Consider the following 9,807-nt stretch of genomic DNA (forward strand, 5'->3'; position numbering starts at 1 on the left):
ATATGTATGTGAAATCTGGACAATGAATATGGAAGACCAAAGAAGAATTGATGCCTTTGAATTATGGTGTTGGCAAAGAATATTGAATATACCGTGGACTGCCAGAAGAACGAACAAATCTGTCTTGGAAGAAGTACAGCCAGAATGCTCCTTAGAAGCGAGGATGGCGAGACTTTGTCTCACGTACTTTGAACATGTTATCAGGAGGGACCAGTCCCTGGAGAAGGACATCATGTTTGGTAAAGTAGAGGGTCAGTGCAAAAGAGGAAGCTCTCAACGAGATGGATTGACCCAGTGGCTGCAACAATGGGCTCAAGCATAATGATTGTGAGGATGGCACAGGACCGGGCAGTGTTTGGTTCTGTTGTACATAGGGTTGCTATGAGTCGGAACAAACTCGACGGCACCTAACAATAACAATGGCTAATGGCACAGTGGTTAAGAGCTCGGCTGTTAACCAAAAGGTTAGCAGTTCAAATCCACCAGCTGCTCCTTGGAAACTCCATGGGGTGGTTCTACTCTGTCCGATAGGGTCGATATTCGTTGGAATCGACTTGATGGCAATGGGTTTGTTTTTTTTTTTTGAATGGCTAATCATGTTGAGCATCTTTTCATGTGCTTATTTGTCAATTTGTATATCCTCTTTGGTGAAATGTATCCATAGGGTTTTCATTGCCTGGTTTTTGGAAGTAGAGGGCCAGGCCTTTGTTCCTAATCCATCTTAGTCTGGAAGCGCTGTTGAAATCTGTTCAGCATCCTAGCAACATGGAAGCCTCCACTGGCAGATGGGTGGTGGCTTCGCATGAGGTACATTGACTGGGAATTGAACCTGGGTCTCCTGCATGGAAGGTGAGAATTCCACCACTGAACCACCATTGCCCTCACTCCATCAGGCTGCAGAAGTCTAATAAACTGGTGCTCTGCACTCCAGGCCCCTGTCTAAAGAACTCAGGCCAATCATGCAGAATGAGAGCCATCCTCAGGCCCCCAGCCCCATGATTAATCCCTTATACCTGGCAAATTCCGATGGAATCTGCCCTCTTGCCTCAATCATTGCCCCATGCCTTGTTTCGTGCCTCATCGTCACTTCCCAGGAATAGTGGTAGGACTAACTGAGCTGCCTCCAGTCTTTCCCCTGCCGCTTCATCTTCCACTCTCTCACCAGGGAAGAAAGACTGCTTCTCACTCTACTTCTCTATTGAGAAACTGCCTTTGGTTCCCCAGGCTTCATCATCAAGTGAAAACTCCTTGGCGTAGCACTCCTGCTCCACACAACCTATGCTCCAGCCATTCTGAATCTCTCTCCATTCCCTCTACAACATTTGGTGTCATTGTAGGTGTGGTTTCCGCCACACCTGAAAAGCTCTTCTGCCCCTTTTCTGCTTGGTAATCACTTAGCTTTCTTTCAAGAGCTAGCTCATATGTCACCTCCTCAGGAAGCCTCTCTGGACTCCTCCAGAACAATGCTCCCCTCTCTTATAGGGATTAATATATTATGTTGCAATCTTTTGCTTGCACCTGCCTCCCTGTGAAATGTGGAGTGCCTAGAGGGAAATGACCCTGCTTATTCATCTTTTGATCCCCAGAGCCTAGCACAGTGCCAGACTCATGAAGGGTGGTCAGAAAGGATTTGATGAATGAATGAGTGCATGAATAAATGAATGAATGTTTGACCATTATGGTAGACTGTACTTTGGTGGCCCCAATGAACCACACCTCCTGATATTCATGCCCTTGTGTAGTCCCTCCCACATTGACTCTGGGCTGGGCTATGGGAAGTGCTTTGGCCAGTGTATCCTTAGCAAGTGTGATGCAAGCTCTCTAAGCCAGGGCTGGTTAAACACTGACTGTTATGGATTAAATTGTGCCTCCCAAAAGAATATGTTGAAATCCTAACCCCTGTATCTATAAATATGACCCTGTTTTGAAATGGGGAGTTTTCTTTTTTTATGTGAATGAGGCCATACCAGAGCAGGGTGGGTACAAAACCTAATCACTTCTGATTTATACAAAGCTGAACAGACAGAAGCACACACAGGGGGAAGACAGACTCCAAGCAAAGCCACTGAGGAATGCAAAGAAACTCCAAAGAACTCCAAGGAACTCCTGCGGCTTCCTACAGAGAAGGACCTCCCCTCAAGCCAAACCTTGAATTCAGACTTCTAGCCTCCTGAACTGTGAGGAAATAAATTTTTTCTCTTTAAAGCCCCAAGTTGTGGTCGTTTTTATTACAGCAGCTCTAGGTAACTAAGACACTGACAAATTCTTACTCTTTGGATCTCCTGTTCCTGGATTTTTACCTCTCTAATAATGACAAAAGGAGACCTGGTGGCACAAAGGCTAAAGTACTGGGCTGCTAACCAAAAGGTTGGTGGTTTGAACCTACCAGCCGCTCCGTGGGAGAAAAGACCTGGCGATCTGCTCCCATACAGATTTCAGTCTAGGAAACCCTATGGGGCAGTTCTCCTCTGTCCTATAGGGTCACTATGCATCAGAATAGACTCGATGGCACACAACAACAACAACAACAATAATGACAAATATTGGTATAGAATTTTGCTTCATGCAAAATATTCTCACATACATATATGATTCTTGCAAGAATGCTCTGAGATAAATATTGTTGTCATCACATTTTATAGATGAAACTCAGAAACTCCTTAATCTCTCAGTTAATGAGGAGGTTGAGCTTCAAGCTTCAAAGCCAGGCTGTCTCCCCAGTCATAGCAGCCTTGGGTTCGGAACAGTATAGGCATGCTCTTGTAGAGAACTTCCCTGAATGAGTTAACACTGGGAGCAGACTGGGCCTCGGCCAGTTCTCAAGAACAGTCCCAGCTTCTTTCTCTTTCTGTCTCTCCTAAATCATGCTTCATGAATATTTAATTATGTTGTTGTTAGGTGCCACAGAGTGAGTTTTGACTCATAGCAACCCCATGTGACAGAGTATAACTGCCCCATAGGCTGTAATCTTTACGGGAGCAGATGGCCAGGTCTTTCTCCCGAGGAGCTACTGAGTGGGCTCGAACCACCAACTTTTTGGTTAGCAGCCGGGCACTTAACTGTTATGTCACCAGGGTTCCTATATTTAACACAATTGTTATTGTTACTAGGTGCCCTCAAGTCGTTTCTGACTCATAGCAACCATAGGTACAACAGAATGAAACACTGCCTGGTCCTGTGCCCTCCTCATAATTGTTGTTATGCTTGAGCCCATTGTTGCAGCCACTGTATCAATCCATCTCGTTGAGGGTCTTCCTCTTTTTCACTGACCCTCTACTTTACCAAGCATGATGTCCTTCTTCAGGGACTGGTCCCTCCTGATAACATGTCCAAAGTACATGAGACAAAGTCTCGCCATCCTCGCTTCTAAGGAGCATTCTGGCTGTACTTCTTCTAAGACAGATTTGTTAGTTCTTCTGGCAGTGCATGGTATATTCAATATTCTTTGCCAACACCATAATTCAAAGGCATCAATTCTTCTTTGGTCTTTCTTATTCATTGTCCAGCTTTAGCATAAAGAAAAAAACAACTCATTGCCATGGAGTCAAGTCCAACTCATAGCAACCCTATAGGACAGAATAGAACTGCCCCATAGGGTTTACAAGGAGCTGCTGGTGAACTCGAACTACCAATTTTTTGGTTAGCAGCTGAGCTCTTAATCACTGCGCCACCAGGACTCCCCTTAGCACAATAGAAGAGTGGAAATAGTGACAGAGCACCACTGAAAGCAAGCAATTCAATATCTGTTATTTCCATTTCTTAGCACGGTTAACCAAAAACCTGTTGCCGTCAACTCGATTCCAACTCATAGTGACCCTATAGGACAGAGTAGAGTTGCTCCATAGAGTTTCCAAGGCTGTAATCTTTACGAGAGCAGACTGCCACATCTTTCTCCCATGGAGCAGCTAGTGGGTTTGAACTCTAGACCTTTCAGTTAGCAGCTGAGTGCTTAACCACTGCACAACCAGGGCTCTTTCCTTAGCACAGTAGAGGAGTGGAAATAGCAAATATTGAATTGCTTGCTTTCAATGGAAGCTCTGTCACTCAGCTGGGTGACCTTGGTGTGCGGGACACAGTGATGCACCGCCCTGATCCCTCTTCAAGAAAGAACTCACTGCCCGGCTGCTAGAAGTGCTATTGGCAGACAGCCCTCAGCTCTCAGCCCCTCAGAGTCAGCTCAGTTCCAGAGAGCTGTCTCCGCCAAGGTAACATCCCCCTGGGGTGGTCTCCGTTCACTGACTGATCGCTCCTGGAGTATAAAGGTCTAGCCATCTCAGCCTAGCTCAGGACAACTCTGAAGGGCCATTCTCACTCCACAGCTTCCCTTAGGGATGGCTGAGGCTGTCACTGGACCTGCTTGACTTTGCCCCATCCACCCTCCCTCCCTGCTTCCTTCCTCCTTCCCAAGGGTACTTAATAAACATCCTGCTGTCCAAACTCTGCCTCGGAGTCTCCTTCCTGGGAACCCAAGCTGCAACACTGGTTAATTGACCTCCCTGAGCCTTGCTTCCTTCATCTGTGAAGTAGGAGGGTTGTTATGTGATTAAGTGTGATACTTAATACGAACCATCCTATTACAGAATGGGCTGCCAATCTGTGGCAGCGATTCTCATTAGTATTTTTTAGAGGTTGGAGCTACAGACTGGAAGTGACAGCCCGTTGCTGGAAGGGACTGTTTCATGCTTTAACCTGTACCTGAGTGTTGCGAGACTATGCGTGCTCCTCTGAAAGGTGGCCTGTTTGCTGGAGCCTTTCCTGCTGTGGCAAAGGTTGGTAGTTCAGTTGAGCTAACTGGGTGGGTACTTAGCACGGCAATCTGTTGGGTGATGGGAGAAGCCCCACTACTTCCCTGGAGGGAAGGGAGGAGGAAGCTGTGTCCCCTGGGGTGGGCAGCCATCTCTGCAGGAGACATTTCTCATTTTTGTTGAGCCCCAGGGGGTGGTGGCATCCAGTTAGGGCAGGAGGGAGCTCTCTGGGAGGGGGGTCTGCTGGCCTCAGGGGATCCCGGCAGGAAGTCTGGTTTTCTGTAAGCACCAGCTTAATCTCTAATGCCTCCAAAATCCTATTGAATGTGGTGTCAAACAGAATTTATGCTGGGCTTGAAACAGAGGACACTGTTTCCCCTTTTTAGGAGGTTAGGAAGGGATCCAGAGGGGCCTTTGACTCTTCTGGCCTGAGTGGGTCACTAAATGGTGGGGAAGTGCTGGCTTCAAAAGGTTATTATAATATCTATCTATCTATCTATCTATAATTGTGGTAAATATATAGGTAACAAAACATTTGCCATTTCAGCAACCTTCACATGTACAATTCAGTGACATTAAATAAGTTCATCATGTTGTTCCACCATCACCATTAACTGTTGTTGTAATTGTTAGGTGCCATTGAGTCGATTCCAACTCATATTGACCCCATGTGACAGAGCAAAACTGCCCCAATGGAGTTTTCCAGGCTGTAATCTTTACAGGAGGACATCACCAGGTCTTTCTCCCATGGAGCGACTGGATGGGTTCGAACCACCAACCTTCCAGTTAGCAGCCGAATGCTTCACTATTGTGCCACCAAGGCTCTTCTCCATCAACTATTAAAGTTTATTATTCTCATATTACAAAAGTAATACAAAATTCACCTCCAGGCTGTTCATTGGAGAAAAATGTAAAGATACAGAAAAACAAACACACAATCAAAAAAAAAAAAAAAAAAAAGGGAGGGGTGGTAGGGGAGGAGAAAAGAAACGGAATGGAATGGAAAACAAAGGAAAGAGTAATGTGTTATCCTGACACCTAGAAAGAAAAACTTAACATTTTGGGGCATATCCTTGCATACTTTTTTCTTTATATGCACATGCCAGTATGTAGCAGAGTTCATCATGTACCCCTTTGAAGCATACCAATTTAGCCATATACTCTTAGCCGAGTGAGAGAAAACAATTTAAATAATATGGGCCGTTCTGTCTACCCATTTCCTCAAAAGAATAAGCATGAGATGGAAGCCACAAATCTATTTCCTTAGTTGCTTTCAATTCAAATGTGTCTCTCCAATCTTGCCAAGTGATGCTAGTGTTTAGGAGACATATTTGTCACACAGTATGGTCCCTACGTGCAAGTGAATGACTTCACCCCTAGAGTGACCTTGTGGTATAGGATTTAGTGATGCACCTCCAGTATGTTCATTCCTACATTATTTTCAAGGGCAATTTTGACAATTGGTGATTTCCTCTTCTCACCTGTCTTTCAAATCCAACTTCTGCAGAGGATGCAGTTGCATTGTACATATATTTACAACTTTTAGGACGTTTTGAAAATTTCACTCCGAAGGAAGGTGTTGAGATGAACATCCTAGTACATAACATATTTGCCCTCTTGTCCAGTCATTTCTTTACTATAAATTTCTAGAAGTAGAATAGCTGGGTCAACGGGAAAACACATTTTAAGGCTTCTAATCCAAGCCAAGCCAAGCCACGCCTGTTGCCATCGAGTCAATTCTGACTCATAGCAACCCTATAGGACAGAGTAGAACTGCCTCATAGGGTTTCCAAGGAGTGGCTGGTGAATCTGAACTGCCAGCCTTTTGGTTAGCAGCTGTAGCACTTAACCACTACACCACCAGGGCTCCAAGGCTTCTGATACACAGTGCCAATTCCCTCAGAACAGTGGTATCAGGTGGTATCAACATACACTCCCATCAACTGTGTATGAGTGTGCTTTTTTTCTTTTTCCTTGCCAACACTGGATATATTATTACTCAAAACATATCAGGACCCGGTATCTTTTTTTTTTTTTTTTTAATGTATGGTGGGCTGAATAAACACCCCAAAGATGTCCATGTCCTAATCTTAAGAATCGGCGAATGTTACCTTATGTGACAAAAGGGACTTTGCAGATGAGATCAAGTTAGGGATCTTGAAATGGGGAGATTATTCTGGATTATCTGCAAGGGCCCAATCTAATCACAGGGGTCTTTGAGTTAGAGAGAAGCCAGAGTCAGAGAAAAGGCAATGTGACAACAGAAGCAGAGGTCTACGTGATGTAACGGCTGGCTTTGAAGATGGAGTAAGGGACCACGAGCCAAGGAATGCAGGCAACCTCTGTTGTTGTTGGGTCCCGTCAAGTCATTTTTTTTCAACTCATAGCGACCCCATGTGACAGAATAGAACTGCCCCACAGGGTTTTCTTGGCTATAATCTTTACGGAATTAGATTGCCAGGTCTTTTTCCCGAGGAGCTGCTGGGTGGATTCGAACCACTAACCTTTCAGTTAGTAGCTGAGCGCGCTTAACCATTGTACCACCAGGCAGCCCTCTAGAAGCTGAAAAAGGCGAGTAAACAAATTTTTCCCCTAGAGCCTCCAGAAGGAGCTAGCCCTGCAGACACCTTGACTTTAACTCAAAGAAATAGATTTCGGACTTCAGACCTCCAGAACTGTAACAAACTTGTGTTGTTTTAAGCCATTAAGTTTGTGGCAATTTGTTACAGTAGCAGCAATAGGAAACTAATATGCAATTCATACACTTAGTACAAAATTCAAGCAAGATAAAAGGGTTTATGGTTACAAGTAAGTTTGCCATCCCTACCCCCTTGTCCTGCAGTTCTCTTCCTGCGAAACAACCACTGTTAACTGTTGAGTACTTTTCCAGAAATACTCTAGGCCCACGCTGTCCAATACAGTAGTCACTGGCCACATGTGGCTATTGAGCATATTGAGGGACTGCCAGGGTGACCTGAGCCGGCGGGGAGCCGGTCCGCTCCTTGTGGCTGGAGCCGGAGCGAGGGAGAGGACATGGACTTCGATTCATACCAGCACTATTTCTACGACTATAATTGCGGGGAGGATTTCTACCGCTCCACGGAGCCCAGCGAGGACATCTGGAAGAAATTTGAGCTGGTGATGTCGCCCACCACACCGCTGCCCTGGGGCTTGGGACCCAGCCCGTGCGATTGGTCCCCTGGATCTGTGGCCCGGAGGGGGAGCTGGGGACAAGGTGGAATCCCGGGGTCATTCGAAAAGTTGGGGCAGGAACTACGCCTCGGTCATCCGCCGTGGCTGCCTGTGGAGCGGCTTCTTGGCCCGGGAACGCCTGGAGAGAGCGGTGAGCGACCGGCTAGCCGCTGGAGCGCCCTGGGCTGCCCTCCCAACCTCCAAGCCGGCAACCCGGTGCCCGCCGCCCGGTGTCTGCTGGGCGAGCCCAAGACCCAGGTCTGCTTGCTCGGGGTCCGAGAGCCCTAGCGACTCGGAGGGGGAAGAAATCGACGTTGTGACAGTAGAGAATAGACAGTCCCTGGGTGTTCGGAAGTCAGTTTTCAACACAGTGCGAGCAGATCATTTGGACCCCTGCATGAAACACTTCCACATCTCCATCAGCAACAGCGCCAGTACGCTGCGCATTTTCCTCCCGAAAGCTGCTTCCAAGAACAGAGGCGTAGGGAGGGCGGTTAGAGGGGGCATTTGCCCCCGGGCCCAAGTCCAAGGGGGCACCTGATGAGGCCAGTCGGCAAATCACCCCCCACCCTCCCACCGCCGTCGATGAGGCCAGCCCGCAAACTGCCCCTACCGCACAAGGCCGGCATGGGAGGGGCGTGAAAACTTAGAGGTTGCCCTTGGGCGCTCGTTACCCTCGCTAGGCCTCTGCACAAGAAGGGTCTCCAGAGAGGGGACCTCAAGAAGAGGCTCTGGAGAGAGATGCTCCAGAGGAAAAGGAAGACGAGAAAGAAGAGACTGTGAACCCTCCACCTGTAGAAAGCGAGGCTCCCCAGTCCTGCCACCCCAAACCTGTCAGTTCTGATACTGAGGACGTGGCCAAGAGGAAGAACCAAACTTTCTGGAATACAAAAGGCAGGATGACTTCCATTCATGGTTCTCGGCCCCGAGGGACCAGGTACCCACCCTGGCCAGCTGCTCCAAGGCCCTCAGAGTAGTGATCCTAAGCAAGGCCTCAGAATACGTGCAAACTCTGGTGGGTGCAGAAAAAAGGATGGCCGCAGCTCCGATACCGACTACAGCTCAGATGCCAGAAGAGTCGCATATGTCAGTGGCTACTAACTGACCAAAAAATCCTGACTGCTCTGTTTTAGGAAAACACACGTTTATTTTGTATCCCTCCCCCTCCCCCTTAGTAATTTGCACATTTCGTTTACGGTGGGACATTCTGGACAATAGATCCCAGAATGCATTGCAGCCAGTGCACACAATAAGGGCTTGCATTCTTGGAGACCTCCAAACCGGCTCTCTCTCTTCTCTGTTTGGAATGCTGTGTCTTCTCTGGCGCCTTTGGCTTCTCAGGCAGGCAGCTGACTGTGGAGCCTTGGGGTCTGCCCAGCTCACTAGCTCAGGAGAAAAGCCTGACAGATGCTATGCAACAGGTGGCGGATGTTGTGTGGGGCCTCCGGCCTGCATGAAATCTCACACTCTGAATGAGCTTTAGGCTGGGAAAAGATGCTCCCACTGGTGTCTCTGGGGTGATGCTAGGACAGCTGGGCCTGGATGTTCTTCCTGGGGCTCCTTTTTCCAGGAGACACATGAGCAATCTGGATGGAGACAAGCTTGCAGACTTGATCAGCATGGGCCATTACCTCACTGTCAGACACTTTATAGTAGCTGAGGAGTTGGTAGACCTTATACATACATAAACCCGTTGCGGTCAAGTTGATTCCAACTCAGAGTGACCCTATAAGACGGAGTAGAACTGCCCCATAGGGTTTACAAGGAGCGCCTGGTGGATTCGAGCTGCCAACCTTTTGGTTAGCAGCCAAACTCTTAACCACTATGTGACCAGGGTTTCATATATATATATATATATATATATATATAC

At 47.3% G+C, this 9,807-nt stretch overlaps 1 long non-coding RNA gene and 1 pseudogene across 1 annotated transcript in view; both read left to right on the top strand.

The window, feature by feature from the left end:
- The window catches only part of LOC111820680 (uncharacterized), a 22,719-nt gene extending 20,674 nt beyond the window's left edge, over positions 1-2,045 (top strand). The window contains exon 3 of the long non-coding RNA XR_002824201.1: positions 2,015-2,045. This is a non-coding gene — a long non-coding RNA (uncharacterized LOC111820680). The remainder of the gene's footprint in view (positions 1-2,014) is intronic.
- A 5,683-nt stretch (positions 2,046-7,728) lies between these two features.
- LOC101353311 (protein L-Myc pseudogene) lies at positions 7,729-9,042 on the top strand (annotated as a pseudogene).
- The last annotated feature ends 765 nt before the right edge of the window (positions 9,043-9,807 follow it).

This window comes from Trichechus manatus, unplaced genomic scaffold, assembly GCF_000243295.1.
Source record: "Trichechus manatus latirostris isolate Lorelei unplaced genomic scaffold, TriManLat1.0 scaffold00046, whole genome shotgun sequence".
NCBI lineage: Eukaryota > Metazoa > Chordata > Mammalia > Sirenia > Trichechidae > Trichechus > Trichechus manatus.